A 23,860-nucleotide genomic window follows, 5' to 3' on the forward strand; every position below is an offset into this window, starting at 1 on the left:
GGCACTAAAATACCTAATGGAAAAAATTGGCCTATACAAAGCCATGGACACTTCGTCATTAATGGCACGCTAGATGCCCAGATAGTTATCAGATGCCATATATTAGGGTATCCTTTTAATCGTGACAAGTTGTAGAATAGATATTAGGTTTTGTTTTGGGTCGAGACTGTGTCTTGTGAAGTACAGTGCTGCCCATAATTATTCATACCCCTGGCAAATTTTGACTTCAAGTTACTTTTATTCAACCAGCAAGTACTTTTTTGACAGGAAATGACATAGGTGTCTCCCAAAAGATAATAAGACAATGTACAAGAGGCATTCTTGTGTGGTGGTGGTGGTGGTCAGGGGTGGGGGGGGGGGGGAGGTCAGCTTTTATTTACATTTGAACAAAAAGTGTCCAGTCCAAAATTATTCATACCTTCCTATAATTGCAGACCAGCTTTTTGCATGTCTCCACACGTATTTTGGCCCATTCACCTTTAGCAGTGAGTTCCCAATCTTTCGGGGCGGAGGGTCTTCTTGCCATCACCCTGACCTTTAGCTTCTTCGGCCTAGTGCACACCAGAGCGGTTCGGTTGCGTTTTTAGGAACGCTTGCAGCGGAGGAAATGCTTGGGTAATGTATTTCATTGGGCTGATGCACACCAGAGCGGGTCGGTTTTAGCTGAAACGCAAACTGCAGCATTTTTTTGGATTTCGGAGGCGTTTCTGCCTCCAATGTTAAGTATAGGAAAAACACAACGCTTGATAAAAACGCCAGATCAGAGCGGTTTTCCTGGCATTTGTTACAGTATCTGTTCTGTAACAGCTTTACTGTAACAATATCTGTAATCTGCAACACAAAAACGCTACCAAAAACGCTTCACTTTAAGTTAAAAAAAAAAAAAAAAAAAAAAAAAGCTACACAAAACCACAAAACGCTTCATAATAAGAAAAAACAATTCAAAAACCGCTAGCGTTTTGCGGATCTGCTAGCGGGTTTTGGTGTGCTCTAGGCCTTCCACAGATTCTCAATTGGATTGAAGTCAGGACTCTGGCGAGGCCACTCCAAAACGTTAATGTTGTTGTCTGCTAAACATTTCTTCACCACTTTTGCTGTTTGTTTTGGGTCATGGTCATGCTGAAATGTCCACTGGTGCCCAAGGCCAAGTTTCTCTGCAGGCTGCCTGATGATGTCATTAAGGATGATGCAAATGTATGCACATTTTTTATGCAATTATATGCAGTTTGAAAATGGACCAGTCAATTTAAGCCCAGGTTTAAACTGATTGGTCCTTTCCAAGTTGCATATATTTGCATAATTTCAGAAGTATTTGCATCTCATTGATCATCCCTAGTTGTCATTGGGAATCCTCATGTATTGCTTTTTTTTTCATGGTCCCGTATACTGTGATTAGGTTCCCTGGTCCATTGGCTGAAAAACACCCCCAAAGCATTAGGTTCCCATCACCCTGTTTGAAAGTGGGGATGGTGTTCTTTGGGTTGAAAGCTTCTTTTTTTATGCCAAATGAAGGAAACATCATTGTGACCAAAAATATTCAAATTTTTGTTCCATCTAACTGTAACACAGAAGACCAGAAGTCTTCTTTGTCCAGATGAGCATTTGCAAAGGCCAAGCGAGCTTTTGTGTGCCTTATCTGGAGAAGTGGTATCCTCCTTGGTCTGCATCTGTGGAACCCAGCAGTGTCCGTTGTATTGTCTGCGTTGAGACATAGCCACCAGCAGTGCCCAGATTCACCAGGATGGCCTTGGTGGTGATCCTTGGATTGTGTCACTTTTGGCTTCTGGCCGTGTCCTCTGAGATTTTGTACAGCGTGGAACATCTTGTATTTGTTAACAATACTTTGCACTGTAACCACTGAAACTTGAAAACATTTAGAAATTGTAACCCTTTCCTGACTTGTGAGCAGCCACAATGCGCAGTCGCAGGTGAGATACACACGTGACGTATATAAGTTTGTATGTATGGATTAGATTGCTGTTCACATCCCATCTGACCTATAAAGTTACATTTGAGCCCCTGGAGTTATGGTTCATACCACACTTGAGATAGACCAATTTTGCCACCTTCCATGTAGTATGAGAGCCATGCTCTACACAGTCTATTCTATGGAGCTGCACTCCCCATCAGATAAAATCTTTGCAAGATGCTGCACACAAAGATGCCCGTACACACTCAAAAGATCATTATCTGCAAAAGATCGGTTCCTGCAAAAGATCCATTCCTGCAAAATGCATTCATAGTCTATGAGATCTGCAGATCATCATACACACCTTGTTTAACAGCAATCATCTGCAGATCAGATCCACCAGGATGGATTTCAGATCTGCAGATGATTGCCAGATATGCAGTCTGTTAAACAAGGTGTGTATGATGATCTGCAGATCTCATAGACTAGGAATGCATTTTGCAGGAATTGATCTTTTGCAGGAACAGATCTTTTGCAGATAATGATCTTTTGAGTGTGTACAGGCATCTTTGTGTGCAGCATCTAGCAAAGATTTTATCTGATGGGGAGTGCAACTCCATAGAATAGACTGTGTAGGTATGGCTCTCATACTACATGGGATGGGGTAAAATTGGTCTGTGAACTTGCCTTTTCCAAAGACTTATCTCAAGTGTGTATGAAGCATTAGTCTCGAGCTGGAGTTAACTTCAGGCGAGCATAACATGGTTTTGTTACATTGCAGTTCCACCTTTATCTTGGTTTTATCTGGGTTTTGAAGGCTGAAATCATTGCCTGTGAACGAGGTGTCCACGCTTGGCTGTGTTGTATTGCGCAAAAGCGGATATCATAGATTTGTACTGTGATCAGGAGCCTACGACAGTGACCGTATATGCGCTTGTGTGTGTTATAGTTTAGGGAGTATAATTGGGCTGTGAAAATGCCTGGACTTTGGGACTTTGCTGAGACCAACAGACATGATGGATTGTGTATCCAGGTGTTTTCCCCTATGGAGGATTGACGGAGTCCCCTCTTCCTTGGTTGATGTTGCTACAACACTTGGTAAAGATACATTAAAAATGTTGATGTATGCTTACTCATAATTACTAACCCTTAAACTATGATTCTGCAAGTCTAGATGATTATTCGAACAGGATTGTAGCTCAATAAATATTATTATTGAACCTTTCCTCATGTTTTGCTGAAATTCATTTTACCCACTACGGTGGTGATCAAAGTTAGAGGGTTTAAAAACCCTTCCCGTGAGGCAAAACAGCAGGTCCTCAGTGAGCTCCTTTGTCTTATCCATGTCTGTCCACAAACCAACTGCAGAGAGCTGCTGTTTTTCACCTGTTGAGTTGATTAAAATAGCTGCTCCCAATTCAGCAGGGTAATTAGGATGCTTTAGAACAGCTTGGACTATTTAGAATGGTATAGACCTTTGAATTTTCCCAGACACTGTGAAAGTTTGTACAGGATATGAATAATTTTGGACTGGACACTTTTTGCTCAAATATAAATAAAAGGTGAGGAATGTTTTTTTTCCCACAACAATGTCTCTTGTACATCAGCTTATCTTTTGGGAGACACCTATGTCATTTCCCATAAAAAAAAAATGACTTGCTACTTTAAAGAAAACCTGTAACATAAAAAAGTTCCCCTGGGGGGTACTCACCTCGGGAGGGGGAAGCCTCAGGGTCCCAATGAAGCTTCCCACACTGTCCTCCGTCCCTCGGGGGTCTGGCTGCAGCCCTCCGAACAGCGGCAATGTAAATATTTACCTTTCCGGCTCCTGCGCAGGCGCTGTGGTGGCTCTCGGCATCCGAAATAGGCGGAAATACCCGATCACCGTCGGGTCTGCTCCACTGCGCAGGCGCAAGTCTCCGGCGCCTGCGCAGTAGTGCGGACCCAACTGAGATCGGCTATTTCCGTCTACTTCGGAGACGAAAGCCGTAACAGCGCCCCCGCTTGAGCTTGGAAAGGTAAATTTAGAACAAGCTGATGGATTTGTCAGGCCGCAGTTCGTAGGGCTGCAGCGAGACCCCAGTGGGACAGAGGACGGCGTGGGAAGCCTCATTGGGACCCTGAGGCTTCCCCCTCCCAAGGTGAGTACCCAACAGGAGAACTTTTTGATGTTACAGTGTCTAAGTCACTGGGGTATGAATTATGGGCAGCACTGTAGTTTTAGTAACAAACTGAATCAAAACCAATATTTTCTTCCAGTACCAAAACAAAAAAAGCTTGCTAAAATAAAGCAAAAGTGACAGAATTTAAAACAGAACACATAAAATGTTACCTTAAGGACTCAGCTTTTTAAAAAGTATGCCATGAGGGTATATTACTGTAATTTTTTCAAATGAGGGCTTGTAATTATTGCTAGGGTACAATGTGAAAACAAGAAACGAAGAAAAAAAAATACATCATTACTTAAAATATATCATCTCCATACAATAAGGACATAATTTAAATGTTGGAATTTCCAGAACAAATAAAATGTGTGGGTTTTATGTACGGTAATGTTCTTTATTTTAAAACCATAGTACATGGAGACTGAGAAAGTGTATTTTTTCATTTTTCCTCTTGTTTACCATTTAAAATGCATAGAAAATAAAGTAATTACAGAAAACAAAATACCACCCCCAAAAAGCCTAGTTGGTGGTGAAAAAAAACAAGATATAGATCATTTAGATGTGATAAGTAGTGATAAAGGTATTGGTGAATTAATGGAAGCAGTGTTGAAATGTGAAAATTGCTCAGATGCATATGGTGAAAAAAGTGAAAACACACTGAAGGCTGAAGTGGTTAATAGATATACACAGAGAGACACTGGTTGCTTGGCAATTGGAAACAGCTGTTATTTCCCACAATCCAACAAGGCTCACAGATATAAAACTGCAAGGGCCTAGGTGCTGACATTGACGACTCTGTGGGAGGGGTTCAATATCAGCTAAACAGACCCCCCCCCCCCTTCTATTCGACAACAGGTAAAGATTTCTAATTGAAAAAGGAATATTAGCTACTAATTGGGATGAAGTTCAATCCTTGGTTACAGTTCCTTAAGCAAAATCATGAATGTTTGGAAAGCACACTCAACTACGGAGTATTATGCACAAATATATACATTTGTCACGGGATACTTGAAGTGGATGTTAGTCACAATGCACAGTGCTTGGCAAATGCCATTCTTCATTAAAAATGGATACCATCTTGAAATACATTGCTCTGCCTCCGGCTACCTGCCCTCACTTGCTAAGTGGAAATGACCAGAAAACTAAGTAGAAAAGTGCAACTGAAATTGCACTTTTGTCAGCAATAAAAAGGAATCCCTTGGATCTGCTCTGTGCAGTGCAAAGGTTCTGGTAAGCATTGCTTACTTTGTTTTATGCACATATTCAAACAACTATTACATACTAAGTTTATCTGTGTCTCGTCATGCTGCAAATCACTTGATTAGACAGAGGTGCGAAAAGTCACAGAATCTGCTGCTCTGTGCAGCCCATTGCCTAACATGTTCTATTTCCTAATCAAAACTTAGAAAAAAACGTTTTGGTCAGAGTTTCAGCAGCTCTCATGTAAGTACAACCATAGGTTTATGTAAGGAGGAATTTCAGCAGTTCTCATACGTTTATGTGAGAGGGCAATTCAGCATCTTCCATGTAGGGACAGCCATAGGTTCACGTAAAGAGGGCAATTCAGCACCTCCCATGTAGGGACAGCCATAGGTTCATGTAAGAGGGCAATTCAGCACCTCCCATGTAGGGACAGCCATAGGTTCATGTAAGAGGGCAATTCAGCACCTCCCATGTAGGGACAGCCATGGGTTCATGTAAGAGGGCAATTCAGCACGTCCCATGTAGGGACAGCCATGGGTTCATGTAAGAGGGCAATTCAGCACCTTCCATGTGGGGACAGCCATAGGTTCATGTAAGAGGGCAATTCAGCACCTCCCATGTAGGGACAGCCATAGGTTCATGTAAGAGGGCAATTCAGCACCTCCCATGTAGGGACAGTCATCGGTTCATGTAAGAGGACAATTCAGGACCTCCCATGTAGGGACAGTCATCGGTTCACGTAAGAGGGCAATTCAGCACCTCCCATGTAGGGACAGCCATAGGTTCATGTAAGAGGGCAATTCAGCACCTCCCATGTAGGGACAGCCATAGGTTCATGTAAGAGGGCAATTCAGCACCTCCCATGTAGGGACAGTCATCGGTTCATGTAAGAGGGCAATTCAGCACCTCCCATGTAGGGACAGTCATCGGTTCACGTAAGAGGGCAATTCAGCACCTCCCATGTAGGGACAGCCATAGGTTCATGTAAGAGGGCAATTCAGCACCTCCCATGTAGGGACAGCCATAGGTTCATGTAAGAGGGCAATTCAGCACCTTCCATGTGGGGACAGCCATAGGTTCATGTAAGAGGGCAATTCAGCACCTCTCATGTAGGGACAGCCATAGGTTCATGTAAGAGGGCAATTCAGCACCTCCCATGTGGGGACAGCCATAGGTTCATGTAAGAGGGCAATTCAGCACCTCCCATGTAGGGACAGCCATGGGTTCATGTAAGAGGGCAATTCAGCACCTCCCATGTAGGGACAGCCATGGGTTCATGTAAGAGGGCAATTCAGCACCTCCCATGTAGGGACAGCATAGGTTCATGTAAGAGGGCAATTCAGCACCTCCCATGTAGGGACAGCCATAGGTTCATGTAAGAGGGCAATTCAGAACCTCCCATGTAGGGACAGCCATGGGTTCATGTAAGAGGGCAATTCAGCACCTCCCATGTAGGGACAGCCATAGGTTCATGTAAGAGGGCAATTCAGCACCTCCCATGTGGGGACAGCCATAGGTTCATGTAAGAGGGCAATTCAGCACCTCCCATGTAGGGACAGCCATAGGTTCATGTAAGAGGGCAATTCAGCACCTCCCATGTGGGGACAGCCATAGGTTCATGTAAGAGGGCAATTCAGCACCTCCCATGTGGGGACAGCCATAGGTTCATGTAAGAGGGCAATTCAGCACCTCCCATGTAGGGACAGCCATAGGTTCATGTAAGAGGGCAATTCAGCACCTCCCATGTAGGGACAGCCATGGGTTCATGTAAGAGGGCAATTCAGCACCTCCCATGTAGGGACAGCCATGGGTTCATGTAAGAGGGCAATTCAGCACCTCCCATGTAGGGACAGCCATAGGTTCATGTAAGAGGGCAATTCAGCACCTCCATCCCATGTAGGGACCACCATAGGTTCATGTAAAGGGACATTTCAGCACCTTTAAAGTAGTGACAGCCATAGGGTACCTGTAGGTTGAAATTCAGCAGCTGTCATGTAGGAACAGCCATAGGTTCATGTAAGGGGACAATCCAGCACCTCATGTAGGGACAACCATAGCTTTATGTTAGGGGTAAATTGAGCATCTCCCATGTAGGGACAGCCATAAGTTCATGCATGGGGATAATTTAGCACCTCCCATGTAGGGCCTGCCATAGATTTCTGTTAGGGGGAGATTCAGCACCTCCCATGTAGGGACAGCCATAGTATGCTCATGCAATAGGGCAATTCAGCACTTGCAATGTGAGAGGGCAATTCAGTAGCTCCTATGTAGGGACAACCTTAAGTTCATGTAAAAGGGCCAATTCATCAGATCCCATGCAGAGAAAACCATAGTATCCATATAAGGTGGGAATTCAGCAACTCCCATGTAGGGACCGTCATAGGTTCATGTAAGAAGGCAATTCAGTAGCTCTTATATTGGGACTGCCATAGGTTCATGCAAAGGGGCAATTCAGCACCTCTCGTGTAGGGACTGTCTACCTTCATGTTAGGGGGCAAATCACACTCTGAAGAAGCCTATGTAAGGAGGGTGCAATATGTGGGTTAGGAATTATCCCATCACTGATGAATGTGCCACCTGCCAAGCATCCCTCCTGGCCTAATGTGAGCACTAATCCAGCTGGCAAGACATAAGTGCTTTGGCGGTGGTTGCCCAGCGAATAACAGCACTCAGAAGGAAATTGTGGTGAAATCCTTGCTCCTGATCCATTGGCGATGACGGTGCCACATTCTACACAACAGAGGTCACGCAAGTTTAACGTTACCATACAGGCCCAACTATGGCTTAAATGCGCTTGCTACAGCTGCACTCCTGCCCCCCCCCCCCCCGTTATACTGGCAATTCAGCAACGTCCATGTAGGAAGTGCCTTATGATCCTGTAAGTGGGCAATTCTGCACCCTCCATGTAGGGAGGCGGCCATAGGTTAACATACGGAGGAGGAAGTTTAGTAGCTCCCATGTAGGGACTATCATAGGTTCATGTAAGGAGGAAGTTATAGGACCACCATTGCTAAAAATTGTAAACTTTGAAATACATGTTAACACATACGAATAAGATGTACATTTCCTCCAGAGTAGAATGAGCCATAAATTACCTTTCTCCTATGTTGCTGTCAATTACAGTAGGTAGTAGAAATCTGACAGAACTGTTTTTAGACTAGTCCATCACTTCATATGGGGGGGGGAGGGGGGGTACTCATGGCCTTTATTCTTTATAAAGACATATCCTAAAAAAGATCTTACCAAAGATGCTGGCCAGCCTCCCTGCTTGCTGTCCTTTTTTTTGTGGCGGTTGCACAGAACAACTAAGGATTCACTTTTGCTTTTGAAAATAAAGAAATCCCTGAGAATCCCACAATGGGAGATAGGCTAGTCCAAAACTTGTCAGTTCTGTCAGATTTCTACTACCTACTGTAAGTTACAGCAACATCAAAGAAGTAATTTATGGCTCATTTTACTCTGGAAATGTTATATTTCACAATTTTCGTGATAGTGGTCCTTTATGTAGTTCCCCTGTAGGGAGCATATAAGTATGTGTTGTAATCCGCACAGTAACATGCAAGGGAATAAAGGCCCTAAGGTAATACAGTACGGAAACACTGCAAATAATACGTGTGTGCCTAGGTGGTGTTCACAGCCCCTGCGACACTACTGCATGCAATGATCTTCCATCACTTGGAAACTGGCTGCGTAGGGTGCCGGGTTAGTTTCTGAATTGAACACAGCACTAGTGCTAATGCAAATACACATTCTACTGGCTCTAGTGTGCCATGCATGTCTAAGAAATGTAGATGTGATGTGCAGAAAACTGCAGCAGGCACTATTTTTTTTGCCCCGCATTCAAATTCACATGCGGGGAATCGCTGTGATTCGGCAACTGTAGTGCTGAATGAATGCTAATTAATTTACAGTTAATTACTGCCTGTACTGTGCCTTATGTCACCGCAGATTACTATGGACATTCACCTTTCCAGCAGCAGTTGGTAGTTCCACAATGGAGAATCCGCTAGGAAAATAAATGCTTAGCGTGTACATTGGGACTTAATGCGATGGGTTGGCTTCACTGACTGACAGGGAATCTCTAGAGCTCAACTCACTTTAACGTCAGAGACAGAGTTCAGCAGCCTAGATCTCTGGAGCTTCCTAAACGTTTAGGTACGATTGCCTCTGGCTCTAATTTTCATATAATAATTTTCAATTGCCAGCTTTGAGACTCATTTGCTCTAAATAGAACAAGGATAAGTGAGTAGGGAAGAAATAGAATGAGAAGGTGTGGCAAGTTATTGCTGTCTGGGTTCTGCTGGTTTCTTTCTCTGCTGGCAGGGACAGAAAGGATCTTGTCAGGTTGTTATTGCTCTATCTTCGTAGGCAGGGGAAATAGTAACACAGCTGTTGGGTTGCTGTACTGAGTCTGAATGGAGATCTTGTCACTGCTCACTGGAAGACTCACTAATGGGAACACCAGAACGTTTTGGGAATGTTAGAACACTTGTAAGTGCGTTCAGTGATTTGGGTAAGGACCAGTTCCCAAGGGAGTTAAAATAGACAGCTCTTTTTAAACAACCGTCCCGGTTTCCCCCAATGTTCGTGTAAACACGGGACTTGTCTTGTCCTGGATGCTACATGAAGCTTCCAGGATTGGCTAAGTTTGGCATTTCCGTGTCAAAACAACGCAACGACGGGAACCGATTCCAAACATTTCTTCTCCGTTGCAGAAAAGCATTAAGCACTGCCTAAACTTGCTGTCCCCAAGCATCCATAAGAGAGGGAGGTCAGTCCTAGAAGTAGGAATATCGGACTCTCTGTAAGGCACGCACTGGGGCATGGCACTTCTTGTAAAAACAGGATCGCATTGCATTGGAGGGGAAAGTCACATTGTGTACTATGTGTGCAGTACGACACATACAAAGTATGCTTCACTGCAACTGCGCGCGCGACACACACACACACACACACACACACACACACACACACACACACACGAATAGCATTATGGCGATGGTCTCCACCCCACTGCTAACATGCCGACAGGAAAATACCATAACAATATAATTGCATAGCGTTAGCAATGTGATTATATTGTCTGATGCACCACCCCATTGTAAATGTATCCTGACAATGCCTGAATATATATAGGGATGACATCACTTGTCCTGGTATGAAGCGGTTACGTTGCTGTAATACAACATCTAATACTATTACAATTGTCTTTACTGGCGTAGTGCTTTTGCAATGTTGTAATATGGCCCTTTTGTTACCTAGGTGATAAGAACAATAAAAAGGGGAGTAATTTTGAATTGGGTACCAAATAACCTACAGGTGAATTTCATTTCCTGCAGAGCAAAAACTGCTCCAAAGTCAGAATCCGCACTTAGGCCTGGTGCACACCAAGCATTTTTGGTAGCGTTTTCAAAAACGCTGCCGCTTGTGAAAACGCTTGGCTAATGTATCTCAATGGGATGGTGCACACCAGCGGTTTGAGGTTTTTAGCAAACCGCAAACGTGGCTCCTGCAGCATTTTTGCAGTTTGCAGATGCGTTTCTGCCTCAATGTAAAGTATAGGAAAATCTCAAACCAGGTTTTCCAGGCATTGTTACAGAAGCTGTTCAGTAACAATTTATGAAGTCTGCTCCACAAAAACACTCCCAAAAATGCTAGACATGTTTAGAAAACCTTTCTAAATATGCCTAGAATCGCTCTGATAATCTCCTTCAAAAACCTCTAGCATTTTGCGGATCTGCTAGAGGTTTTTGGTGTGCACTGGGCCTTAGGCCCCATACACACATCAGACTATAGTCTTTGGAAACTGAAAGATCACAGACCAATCTTACCACCCTTCATGTAGTATGAGAGCCATACCTTCACAGTCTTTTCTATGGAGCTGAACTCCCCATCAGAAAAAAATCTTTGCAAGATGCTGCACACACAGATGGCTGTACAGACACAAAAGATCAGTATCTGCAAAAGATCTGTTCCTGCCAAAAATCCATTCCTGCAAATTGCAATGACAGTCTATAAGATCTGCAGATCATCATACACATGATTTAACTGACATTCATCTGCAGATCAAGCAATCATCCGCAGATCTGAAAATCCATCCTGGTGGATCTGATCTGCAGATGAATGTCAGTTAAATCATATGTGTATGATGATCTGCAGATCTCATAGACTATCATTGCATTTTGCAGGAATGGATTTTTGGCAGGAACAGATCTTTTGCAGATACTGATCTTTTGTGTCTGTACAGCATCTGTGTGTGCAGCATCTTGCAAAGATTTTTTTCTGATGGGGAGTTTAGCTCCATAGAAAAGACTGTGTAGAGTATGGCTCTCATACTACATGAAGGGTGGTAAGATTGGTCTGTGATCTTTCAGTTTCCAAAGACTATAGTCTGATGTGTGTATGCACCTTTAGAACCAGAGATGGTAAATTACATGCTAATCATTCTAAAGGTAATGATTGTTGAAGTTGGCTGGCCCAACGCCAAACCACATACAATTTCTGGGGTTATTTACATCTTGAGAATCTCTCCAGGATATTACCAATCATTTTCAACACCATTCATGGCAATAAAATAATCTGCCAATATTATAAAGGTGGCCACTAACGATACAATTTCTAGCGAAAAATCATTTAAGCGATCAGATCAGAGGTTTCACTGCACAAACCAATCTTTGCTTCCCATCTATTACAACCAATAAGAAAATCCAAATTTTGGTTTGACAAAAATCCAATCGGACTACTGTTTTTATAGTCACTTGAAATGGATTGTGCCCATCAACGGAGATTATTTACAATCTGATCAGAATCTCTGATGGCTTGAACGATTTTTCGGTAGAGATTTGACCGTTATTGCCCAACTTAAGGCAACGGGCACTTTTACACCTAATGCGTTGCGGTCTAGTGCGTTTTTTTTCCTCCATAGCAGTGTACTGTAAAAAAGTTTAAGTTTCTCAGCGTATAGTGTGAAAGAGGCCATAGGAAAACATGGACACTGGACTGCACATAAGTTGTCCTTTCAGTTACAACTGACAGCAACTGATAATGGAAAAGGGCCCTAAGGCCTCGTTGACATCATTTAGCGCAGATGGCCTTGTGATCGAACTCAACTAGTACTATCGCACGCCATCTGCGCTGCTGATCACATTCACTACAGGGAATAGGTCTGCGCTGTGATGGGTAGTGCACTGATGGGAATGGTAGAAGTGCTGTCTATGTACTTCTACCGTTCTTGTGGGTCGCACACTATACACACTGCCAAAATGCGCATGGCAGCACGTATAGTGGGTACGAGACCTTAGGCTAGGTTTCCACTTATGCGTTTAGGCAAAGAGTTTTCGCATCAAATGGTAGTCAATGCGGCTGTTTGCAATGTTAATTTTTGTAAGCGTGAAAAAAAAATCCATTTTTTCGGACATCGTGTACGATTCATGTACAATGCTTTGCATAGGCAACACAAATTTTCACCAGGAAGTTGTTAGCAGTCATGACTAAGCTGTTACTAGGCAGATTGTTATATTTGACGAATGCAAATTCGCATAAGAACATGTACAGATTTACAAGCGAATTTTCACCAATCAGAAAAATCATACGATTTTTTGGACGCAAACATTTCACATTACAGTAGAAACGTAGCCTCAGACTACATTCACAATGGGCTGTTGTGGTGGACAATAGAATCACATTGCTAATACAATGCAATTATATTATAACGGTATGCACACAGCCTTACACTTATGCATTGGTAGTGCGATGCAACAGAATCTGTCTGCATAACTCGATACATGCAGTAAGCTACTGGACAACACAGACAAACACATTTAACGTTGTACTGATGCATGCTTTGTATGTACTGTATACATCTTATTGCACCTATAATACACAATGCCACTTTTTCCCCTCCATGTCCCAATGTGAACGAAGCCTATAGGTGTCTACACACATCCAATCTTGATTGGCCAAATTAATCACTTCCACCCACGATGAGTGCTTACCTACACAAGTATTCCAAATTTGTTGGCCCCCATACTGCATCAAAGTGGTAAAATTGGCCAATCAAGATTGTATGTGTGTGCATGCCTTTATAAAAACCACTATGTGCCTTGCATTATGCATACTTTCTAACACACGGGATAATGTAGCACACACTGCATGTTAAAGCTTGCATGTTATTTGCATAGCTTGTCCAATTACTATGTAACGTGTGTGCTTTCACGATATTCAGAAACGTACTGTAGAAAATGCAATAACATTATCCATTACAATGCAGAGATGTGAAGATGCCCCATACAATTGTTGTGTAAGTTCACAGAATGTAACAGCAGAACGCGCATAGTGTGAACTCACCCTAAAATCAGAATTAAGTCTGGTACACACATCCAATTTTGATTGGCCAATTTTACCACCTCCATGTAGCATGAGGACCAATAGATTTAGAATACTATGACTGGATTGTGCAGGTAACCTCTCATACTACATGGAGGTGGTAAAATTGGTCATTGATTGAACAACTCAAATTGGATGATGGTACCAGGCTATAAGCCCCATCTCAACCATACAATTTTTTGTGCAATTTGATTCAATTCAATCCGACATGTCCGTTCGAGATTTGATTCAATTTGATTAATTTTGCCATTGCAGAACAATGGCAAAATGAATTGAATCCCTATCAAACATGTCAGATTGAATCGAATCGATGAATGGAATCAACTCGTACAAAAAAAAAAAAAACAAAGCTTTAAGGCTCGTTCACACTACAAGAGCTTTAAGCATTTTGTGATTTTAAAAGCTCTTGCTAATGTTATCCTATGTGAGTGTTCACACTGGAGCGATGTATTTTGTAAAAATCCCCCATAGCATTGCAGTAGCAAGAGCTTTTAAAAATCTGTAGCGCTTAAAAAGCTCTTGTAGTGTGGTGAATCAGCCCTTAGGGTGCATGCATACTGTACATCCAATTTTGATTGGCCAATAATTTGCCATGAGAGTGTTTACATACACAGTCTGCTCATAGAATTCAAAATCTGTTGGCTATCATATCGCATGGTGGTAGTAAAACTGGTCAGCGATTGGCCAGTCAAAGATGCATGTGCGTATACACCTTCAGTGTGAGCCCCAAAACAGGCAGACCACAATCTATGCAAGAAAAACCACCACTACAAGACAGGCAGACCAAAACGTGTATACCCGATCTTATGCTGGCATAGTAATACTGGATTAAACTTCAGTATCCACAAGCCACCAAAGCAAATCAAAATAAACAAATTAAACCAACATAAAACATCACACAGGGAAAACACTGTTAATGTCAGCCCAAATATTATAAGTTGGAGACCAGCACAAATAGTAAAACACATAGCACCAGTCAGCTGAGAAGCAGCTAAAACTACAGATGACTTAAAACTTTCAAGCAAGCTTCTAAGCATGACTTTACAAACTTTCAAGTAATCTTCCAGCATCTGACAGCTACAAAATGCTGTAACATGTAAGACAAAGCATAAGTTGCTTTCTGAATTATCACAGCAAATGTAAACCGATCCAAAGTTTAAATCCAATCGTTTAATAAAAGCCAGCTGATGTGATCAGAGACAGCATTGACAAAGCCCTCACCTGTGAACTCTAGCCAGTGCAGACAGCACAGCTCATCCAGATGATTATTTCAGGCACAGCAATCAGCCTTTGTGAAACTGAAAAGTGAATAGAACAGGATTGTGCTGCTCAGGTGTGTCTGTGCCCCTCCCAGAATGGCTATACACCAATATAGGAAACCTGCATCTAATGAATGATTAATAATTAATAATTTTAAGCAGCAGCTACTTCAGCATCATAAATCAAAAAATTCAGCAATAGGTCCAGGCAGTGAAGTGTGAGCATTACCAGGGATTTCCTACCAGCTGTGTCAGTCCAGGAGGCTGAGTGATGTCTGAACTCCTCAGTGTAGGGCTGGGAGCTCCTGTGTCTTGCTGCCTTTCTAGTGCTGCAGTACTACAGATAAGGAAGCAGAGCAGCAGCATCACTGGATTGCTATCTAGGCCTTTTCAGTCCAGGAAAGGTGTGTTTGCTATGCACTTTATGAAAACCAAACGTTTAACCTGTTTTTCGAGCACCAAGCCTTCAATGCTCGGAAAAAGGTTGATATCATGTGAGATGCCTTTCATGACTGGTGTGTCTGTGTGCATTCCAAGGTACACGTGTCTGCCTGCAGATGAAGCTTGGATATACACATAGGAAACAGTCATTGCTGCTCATCCTAGGCTCAGGGCCGGAGCAGTGCTTTTCAGCGCTGCTAGATTTGGGCGCAGCCGGCCCCACCATGGACTATAATAGGAATCACTCCTATTGCAGCGCTCAGTGAGTAACGCCGGCTCCGTCTTCTGTTGCTTAAAAAACACAATAATTCGGCCTCCAGCAATCGCTGGAAGCCAAATTATTTCATTCCCCCACTATCCATGACTTGTGCAGAAGCAGGATCAGCCATATACCGCTGTATCCTGCGCCTAAGTCTACCGGCGCCGATTTCAAATGTACTCGCTCAGGGTTACACATTGCCCAGTGTGTGAGAGGCCAAAAAGCACTCTTACTTAGGCCCGGTTCACATTTGCGTTTTCAGCCAAACGGATCCGGTGAGCGGATCTGGTCTCCGCTTCACCGGATCCGGTTGGCTCGTCCGTGGCCCTGTTCACATTAGTGAAAACGGATCTGATCAATGATTGATCTGATCCGTTCACTCGTCAATACATACCTTATCTTCATAGGCAGCCGGCGGTAGAGGCTTCCTCTTCTTCCACTGTGACTACACAGCGCGTACTGTAGTCACATGGCGTGTCGTAGTCACATGACGCGGAAGAAGACGGAAGCCTCTACCGCCAGCTGCCTATGAAGATAAGGTATGTATTAAGCCTCCCTAGCCCACCCGCCCGCCTGCTGCACCCTCCCCTCACTCTCCCGTTGCTCAGGATCGCGTCAGCCCATGCCCCCATCCCCCTTGGAACGGTCCGTTTCTTCACTAGTGTAAAGAAAAGTTCTGATTCCCATTGCCCTCAATGCTGCAGTATTTTTTGTCCGGATCTGTTCCGTTTGGCAGAACGGTCTGGAAAATTAGGGCCTGCGGCATTTTTGGGATCCGGGGGCCGGAACGTACGGAACGTATCCGTACCTATGGATGCATGTGAATGGATCCATAGGTTAACATTGGATCCATTCACATCCGTTCCGTTTGTACAGTATACATTCCGATTACGTTCCGGAAAAACGCAAATGTGAATCGGGCTTTACACGTTACATTTTTCGTTCGATTGATAATTTCATGTCCGATGTTACAATCGTTTTACCATTCGATTTCACATAGTAGTGAATGGAAATTGATAAGAAAAGATAAGAGAATGGAGCAGGAAATCGAGTAGAAAAACAAATTGAAAATCGATTGAACGGGAAATCGACTGAAAAAACGCATCGTGTGTACCCAGCATTATTCTAGGTACACACCATACAAATTTCTGTTAGATTTACCTGCCAGATACATTTTTTTCCCCGAGATGTAGGTGTGGCATCAATTCATCAAGGCTGCTAGGTACACACCATACAGTTTTCTGACAGAAAATCTAACAGAATATTGTATGGTGTGTACCTAGCATTATGATGGGAATACACGATGAGATTTTTCAGTCGATCTCATTTCCGATCGATTTTCCGATCAATTTTCTTAACTTTTCTTATCAATTTCCATTCACTTCTATGAGAAATCGATCACAAAAACGATCGAAAATCAGATCGGACATGTCGGAAATTATCTATCGAACCATCTGACTATCTGCTGAAAAAACGTATGGTGTATTCCCAGCATTAGGCCTGGAACCCACTGCAAAACGCTATCGCTAATCGCAAGCGCTAGCATTTTGTATGAGCAGTTTGTCGGCGGTTTCATGAGCGTTTTAGGAAGTGATTTTACAAAGTGTATCAATCTGCCAGCGTTTTTGTAGTGATTAGCGATTAGCCTTTGAGGCCGGTTTCACAGTGGGATGTTACAGGCGCACGTTAGAGCAGCCTGTAACGCACCCCAACGCACAGCAATGAAAAATCAATGGGCTGTTCACAGTGCCCACGTTGCGTTACATTGAAACGCAGCACGTCTACATAACGTACTGCATGCAGTACTTTACACGCGGCTACGCCGCGTTAGACTGTTTGCACATGCTCAGTAGGGGTTGTTTTTTTCATTTTATGGGCGGAGAGGAGGCGGGGAGAGGCCGCTACGTAGCCAGGCACATGGCTACTTATTATTCACTGCACTTGCAGTGTTTACATCCTGGAGCGGCCGCGGATTGGCTGGCGGGACCATGTGATGCGGAAAGCTCCGCTCACGTGGTCTCCGCAGTGCCTCCGACAGAGCAGGCGCACCAAGAGCTGCTTGTAACGCGGCTCTTGGTAGCGTCCTGCTCCAACACCACCAGGCGTTGCGTTAGGGGCACGTTATGTGCCGTATAATGTCCCCTAAACGCAACGCCCTGGTGTGTAAGTAGCCTGAAAGTCTGATTGGTCCTTTCAATTAATTTTAATTTTGTTACAGTGTGTGGTAACGTTAAAACGCTAGCAAGATCGCTCCATGCAGGTTTTGATGAGCGATTACGCCAGTGTTCATATACTTTACATTGAAGCACTAACTCTCCCAAAATGCTGCATGTCCTGCGTTTGCGATTTGAGGAATCGCAAACACTCCAGTGGAAGTTGCCCCATCCATTTACATTAGCTGAACGTTTTGGCAAATCGCTAGCGTTCTGTAACGCTCCAAAAATGCTCTCAAAATCGCCCTTGTGGGTTCCAGCCCTTAAAGAGGAACTGAAGTGAAAATGACAAAATTATTATTTTTTTACAATGCAGTACAGCATTTAAAGACTATTTAGTCATTGTTTGCCATTTGTAAAATCTTTCCTCTCACCGATTTACATTCTGAAATTTTGGCAACATCTTAATGCTGGGTGCACACGATGCCTTTTTTCGGCTCGATTTTCCATCCTATAGTTTTATTCGCTGGATTCACCGCTCAATTCTGCGCTCGATTCTCTTATCTTCTGCTCGTTTTCTTATCTTTTTCCATTCACTTCTATGAGAACTCGACTCAAAAAACGATCGGAAGGAATATCGGACATGTCAGAAATTATCTATCGAGCGGAAAAACGTATGGTGTATTCCCAGCATTAGTCCTGTCAGGTGATCTGTACGGAAGAGTTCTATGCACAGAGGGAGATATTACTTTCTTGGCAGTTGGGAAAAGCCGTTGTTTCCCACAGCAAACTGTCAGGACCATAGTCATGACATCATACTGTGGGAAGGTTTTCACCTCAGTATCAGCCACACAGACCCACCTAACGATATATTTGAGAAAAGGAAAAGATTTCTCATGGGAAAGGGAGTATCACCTACTGATTGGAATTAAGTTCAATCCTTGGTTAAAGGATACCCGTGGTGACATGTGACATGATGAGATAGACATATGTGTGTACAGTGCCTAGCACACAAATAACTATGCTGTGTTCCTTTTTTTCTTTCTCTGCCTGAAAGAGTTAAATATCAGGTATGCAAGTGGCTGACTCAGTCCTGACTCAGACAGGAAGTGACTACAGTGTGACCCTCAGGGCCCGTTTCCACTAGAGCCAATCTGCATGCGTTTTCACATGCAGATTCGCATAACCAGGTGGATGGGACTGTTTCCACTTGTCAGGATTTTTAGCATTTTTCTGTGCAGAAAAAATCTGCACGGCAGAGCCATCAGAATTTGCATACCGCATACCGCTATGCGATTCGCATACAATGTATTTAATAGGAAAAACGCATGCGTTTTTCGATGCATTTTTGCGTGCGTTTTTGTGTAAAAACAATGTAAAAAGCACACCAGCATTGACATGGTTAAAACGCTTGGCCACAAAATGCATGCGAAATCGCATAGAAAAACGCATGAAAAAACACATCCGTATGCAAAATCGCACGTGCGTTTTCCGCACTGGAATCGCACCGCACCAATGGAAACGTACCCTCACTGATAAGAAATTCCAACTATAAAACATTTTCCTAGCAGAAAATGGCTTCTGAGAGCAGGAAAGAGATAAAAGGGTCAATGGTTCATAGATTTTTAGCTCTAGCATACTTCAATGAATGTGTCATTGAGCAAAAACAATAAAACAGTTAAAACTTAAAAAGTAGATTTAAACATAAAATAAAACTGGATTATCTCATTTTTAGGAGAGGGAAGATAGATACAATCGTTTGATTCATTTGTTTATTTTCGCTTCGGGTGTCCTTTAAAATTGCTCTTGAGAGTATAGATTATTAAGGTTAATAACAAATCCCTTCTGTTTTAAGAAGGCAAGTTTCTGTTTTGCCTAGGCACAGGTGCATTCTCTTTGCATCTGTGCTTTCTATATTAAAATGTGCCTGGAATGCATTTGAAATGGATTTAAAAACATGAATGTACGTTGTTGTACGTGATTGTGGAGGTCACGCAGCCTCATTACAGCAGAAAGGGAATGCATGTCCAATGTAGAATGTGCCATCAGAGACTAGTACAAGCTGCAGTGCGAGGATGTGTTCGTATTGGGGGATAAAAATAGCAGCAGCTGCATGGATTTGTTTCCAGACACGCCAAAGCCTGCTTGTAAACATCAGCAATGGCTGTTATCTATAGCACCTTTTAAATGCCTAATTACTGCAGATGAGCTTGAAATTTGATTGTATATGTTTTTTTAACAGTACAAGAACTGGAATTAGAGCCTACCTCCCAAGTTCATGAAAGGAGGGACACTTTCCAATACAAACTTATTAAAGGGAACCGGAGGTGAGAGGGATATGGAGGCTGACATGTTTTAACCTTCCTGGCGGTAAGCCCGAGCTGAGCTCGGGCTATGCCGCGCAGGACTATTTCTCAGGCTCTGCTGGGCTGATTTTCGTAATTTTTTTTCGTTGCACGCAGCTAGCACTTTGCTAGCTGCGTGAACTCACCGATCACAGCCGCTCCCCACCGATTTGCCGCTGCTCGCAGCATTAAAGAGTGTTCCCCCCCCCCCCGAGACCCCTGCTCAGCCTGGCCAATCAGTGCCAGGCAGCGCTGAGGGGTGGATCGGGACTCCCTCTGACGTCACAACGTCCATGACGGGGGAAGCCCTAATGGAAATCCTGTTCAGAACGGGATTTCCTGACGGGCCTGATCACCGGAGGCGATCTGAGGGGGTGGGGGATGCCGCTGCTCAGTGGCTGTCATGTAGCTAGCGCTAGGCTAGCTACATGATTTAAAAAAAAACAAAAAACTGCAGCGCTGCCCCCTGGCGGTTTTAATTGACCGTCAGGGAGGTTAAATAATGCACATTGCCTGGCTGTCCTGCTGGTCCTCTGCCTCTAATGCTTTAACCCCTTGAAGACCACAGGTTTATCCCCCCTAGTGACCAGGCGATTTTTTTACAATTCAGCACTGCGCAGCTTGAACAGTTCACTGCTCGGTCATGCAACTTAGCACCCAAATGAATTTCACTCCCTTTTCTTCTCACAAATTGAGCTTTCTTGTGGTAGCATCTGATTGCTGCTGCAATTTTTTTTTTAAATTAACTTAAAATTGCATTTTTTTAAAATAAAAAAACCCTATTTTTGTTTTGTTATTTTGTCGTCCACTCTCCCCCCCAGAAGGTAATTGAACCCTCCTCTCCCTTTGAAAAGTTTATACAGTGATGTAGGCCTGTTATGTAGTTTAAAACAAGTGTAACTTTTTGGCAGGAAGATACATTCAACAGATCTGTAGTCATTACACCAAAATGAGAAACATTAGCGGAGGAAAGAGGGACAAGGATTTGTTTGGAAAAGAGGGACAGTTGCTGATCTGAGAATCAGATTAAAACAGCCTGATGAGGTGTGAATTGAAACTTGACACAGCAATTTTTTCTATGATAAGAACAACCCTGTGGGCACAGGGCAGAACCAAATCATTATTCAGGATTTATCAGATTTAAAAGGGAATAATTAATTGATGAAGCTGTTAGGCAATCAGTCCTCAGCCTTCTTAATCTGATTATCCCCAAGCAAGGTTCTGGTTCAGCCCAGGTGATTGCTTCTTCCCGTAGAGCTGTTACACAACCCTCTCCTCAGGGCCCACCAACAGTACAAGCATTGCAGGAAACTGCAAGCATTCACAGGTGGAGTAATTAGTGTTTTCACAGAGCTGATTAACCCCGTGCGTACCAGCAGTCTCTGTCCCCTTAAGGACCAGAGACTGTTGGTACCACAAAATGACGCTTACCAACGAATCACCGCAAATACTTGCCGGTCACGCTGCTCCCCCATTGCTGCAGGCACCTCTCTCTGCTGTCGCTTTGACAGCAGAGCTCTGTACACCAGTCAGGAGCCGCTTTTATTGGCTCCTGACCCTGTCCATCAATGTAATCCAATGAAATTGGCTCCTGACTGGCTCACAGAGTACCATGGTCATATAGATGGCAGCAGGGCGAGCAAACTGCGGTGGGGAGCGAGCAACGTGATCGGTGGTAGTGGCGGGAGATCGCGGAGGGAAAGTTGAAATCTACGTCCTGTCAGAGCCATGCAGCCACCTGCAGGAAGTAGATTTCAACCAATGCGGTCCGGAAGCAGTTAACTTTCTCTGGGGATTTTCACAAAACATGCACTGTAAAGCCTGGGACACACATTAAGTTTGGATGCGTGTATTCACCTTTAATTAGGAGAAGTGGCAGCTGCTAGAAGAGTGGACATTCTCCAATTTCAGTGAACAGCTGTCGTTCACACCACAGAGAGCTTTGACTTTGATTTGAGCTATTAACTGACCCCACCCACTTCCTCCTTTGTAGCTATTCGTGCAGCTCGGCACTTTTCCTGCCCAGTTCCTCTCTGCTCAGTATGTAGTAAAGCATTTAAGGCATCTTTTCCAAAGGAGGCTTAACTGAGCGTTTGTTGTTCAGTTCAGCCTCTCACCTGCCGGCCACAATCGCCATTCGGCTGCAGAGTCATGTTTGACCTGTGACGGCGTTACTCAGCATCCAAAAACTGTCTCATGTCAGCTAATCAAACAAACTACATGCTGCTCCATGAGTTTTCCTGGACATGGCCATCACTAATCCTGGCATATAAGGTGGTTCCTTTATATGCCACACATAATGATGATATTCATGTGAAAGTGCGCAAAAACTTGAATACCATGCACCGTGTACCAGGCCATCCAGTCGTGGACACTTTACGGCAAATTTCTGTAGTCCAGGGGCGCCGTGTTAGACAGGCGTCACAGTTTCTAGATTTTCACGCTTTTTGTTGCATGCGGCAAAATGTGCACCACTGGGATTGAAGTCACTAAGGGAACAGAATTTTTTGCGTTTGTTCAGGTCCAATTGGCATGTCGTCTACCCCCATTCGTTTTGAAATTGAATGGTTTTCTGCTTTTTTTACCACTTGATGCATGGACTCCTAATTACAATGTATTTTACTGCAAGACGGAAAGCAAATGAAAAAAAAACGTGATCTTAGAGTGCCCTAAACCTCAAAATCGCACGGAAAAATGCAGAAGCTGCTGTGACCACAGCCTCAGTGTTTGTAACCCCATGCCAGGGCCAGTGTTACCATAGGGGCAATTGCCCCAGGGTCCGAGCTGGCTGCAGTGCCCCCAAGGCCACCCCCAAGGGCCTCCATAGAATCTTTGGCAGAGTATTGTTTCACCTGTCCCAGTAGCTCTGCGCACTCCCGACTCACAGGGGCCCTTCTCTTTCCTCATGCACAGCATGTTATTATGTAATAACATGCATCGGGTACTGGGGTAGAGGCGCTCATGCAAGGATGAAGACAGACGTGCATGGAGCCACTGACTTACAACATAAGTGGGAACATGTGAGACGCTACACTGGTAAAGACTCTGCAGGGGCTCCAGGGACCATAAGTTGGGGTTGACCTAGGTGGCCCTGCATCTGGCTTGGGGACCCTGGGAGGGGCTTGTGTTATTTGGCATCAAATACTAATGCCACTTTAGGGAAGGGGGGCCTCAGGTCTGTCCGGAAGGGGGATGGGTCTTGTCAGTGGGCCCCCAGGTTAATTTTGCCTATAGGCCCCATTGTGAGTTCAATTAGCCCTGTTCCAAAGCATCATGTCACGTCTGAATGGGCTCAGATGTGACTGAGGGCTGGCGCACAACACAAGAGCTTTTTTTTAAACGCTAGAGATTTTAAATGCTCTGGCTAATGCAATGCTATGGGGGATTTTTACAAAATCACTGTGCTCCAGTGTGCACACACACATAGGATAACATTAGCAGGAGCTTTTAAAATCACAAAGTGCTCAGAAAAGCTCTTCTGGTGAGCACCAGCCCTCAGCACTGCCAGTGCTGAACATTAGCAAGCACCCAACTGGTGCACGGGAGCCACTGGCAGGCATTACATTCAATGCCTTCAGCCTCCCATGATTGTGAAAGAGGCCAAAGGTCACGGTCACAGTGGTGCATTGTGGTGTAATAGGCACTTTGTAAAGCGACTTACTGCACCACACTGCAATAGTTGTACAATAAATGAAATGTTTGCTTTACTATACCCAATGCAACGTTACTCGACACCGCTGT

The 23,860-nt window shown here is 43.8% G+C and overlaps 1 protein-coding gene across 4 annotated transcripts in view; it reads right to left on the reverse strand.

Annotated features, from left to right (window-relative positions):
* The window catches only part of SPTSSB (serine palmitoyltransferase small subunit B), a 60,765-nt gene extending 45,503 nt beyond the window's left edge, over positions 1-15,262 (reverse strand). The window contains exon 1 of one of the 4 annotated variants that reach the window (XM_068280940.1): positions 15,165-15,262. The gene's annotated coding sequence lies outside the window, so the exon portion shown is untranslated. Of the gene's footprint in view, positions 1-14,883; positions 15,033-15,150 lie in introns of those variants that run through there. The other 3 variants (XM_068280938.1, XM_068280941.1, XM_068280937.1) reach the window with 3 other exon arrangements.
* Positions 15,263-23,860: the final 8,598 nt, after the last annotated feature.

Source organism: Hyperolius riggenbachi, chromosome 4 (genome assembly GCF_040937935.1).
Source record: "Hyperolius riggenbachi isolate aHypRig1 chromosome 4, aHypRig1.pri, whole genome shotgun sequence".
NCBI classification, from domain to species: Eukaryota; Metazoa; Chordata; class Amphibia; order Anura; family Hyperoliidae; genus Hyperolius; species Hyperolius riggenbachi.